Genomic DNA, 1,334 nt, shown 5'->3' with positions numbered 1-1,334 from the left:
TGAAAACAACAACAATGCCAACATTGCAAGGAAGGTGCTGGGTGACTTTACTGCACCTACTCCCGACTTCTATGGGAGAAACATCTCTATCCCTGCCATTGGAGCAAACAACTTTGAGCTTAAGTCTCAATTAGTTTCTCTAATGCAACAGAATTGCAAGTTCCATGGACTTCCATTGGAAGATCCTCGTCAGTTTTTAGCTGAATTTTTGCAAATTTGTGACACTGTCAAGACCAATGGGGTTGACCCTGAGGTCTACAGACTTATGCTATTCCCTTTTGCTGTAAGAGACAGAGCTAGGATATGTTTGGACTCACAACCTAAAGAAAGCCTGAACTCTTGGGAAAAGCTAGTCAATGCCTTCTTGGCAAAGTTCTTTCCACCTCAAAAATTGAGTAAGCTTAGAGTGGAAGTCCAAACCTTCAGACAGAAGGAAGGAGAATCCCTCTATGAAGCTTGGGAAAGATACAAACAACTAATCATAAAGTGTCCTTCTGACATGCTTTCTGAATGGAGCATCATAGGCATCTTCTATGATGGTCTGTCTGAACTGTCCAAGATGTCATTGGATAGCTCTGCTGGAGGATCTCTTCATCTGAAGAAGACGCTTGCAGAAGCTCAAGAACTCATTGAAATGGTTGCAAATAACCAATTCATGTACACTTCTGAAAGGAATCCTGTGAACAATGGGACAAATTAGAAGAAAGGAGTTCTTGAGATTGATACTCTGAATGCCATATTGGCTCAGAACAAAATATTGACTCAGCAAGTCAATATGATTTCTCAAAGTCTATCTGGAATGCAAGTTGCACCAGGCAGTACTAAGGATGCTTCATCTGAAGAAGAAGCTTATGATCCTGAGAACCCTTCAATGGAAGAGGTGAATTACATGGGGGAACCCTATGGAAATACCTATAATCCTTCATAGAGAAATCATCCAAATCTCTCATGGAATGATCAACAGAGACCTCAACAAGGTTTCAACAACAATAATGGTGGAAGAAACAGGTTTAGCAATGGCAAGCCTTTTCCATTATCTTCTCAACAACAGACAGAGAATTCTAAGCAGAGCCACTCTGACTTAGCAACCATGGTCTCTGATCTAATCAAAATCACTCAAAGTTTCATGACTGAAACAAGGTCCTCTATTAGAAACTTGGAGGCACAAGTGGGTCAGCTGAGTAAGAAAGTGACTGAACTCCCTCCTAGTACTCTTCCAAGCAATATAGAAGAGAATCCAAAAGGAGAGTGTAAGGCCATCAACATGGCCAAATTTGGAGAGGAGAAAAAGGCAGTGAACGCCACTGAGGAAGACCTCAATGGACGTCCACTGG

This window comes from Arachis duranensis, chromosome 10 (assembly GCF_000817695.3).
Source record: "Arachis duranensis cultivar V14167 chromosome 10, aradu.V14167.gnm2.J7QH, whole genome shotgun sequence".
In the NCBI taxonomy this organism is placed as follows: domain Eukaryota; kingdom Viridiplantae; phylum Streptophyta; class Magnoliopsida; order Fabales; family Fabaceae; genus Arachis; species Arachis duranensis.
The sequence above is the reverse complement of the archived record's forward strand: the minus strand, read 5'-3'. Positions refer to the sequence as shown.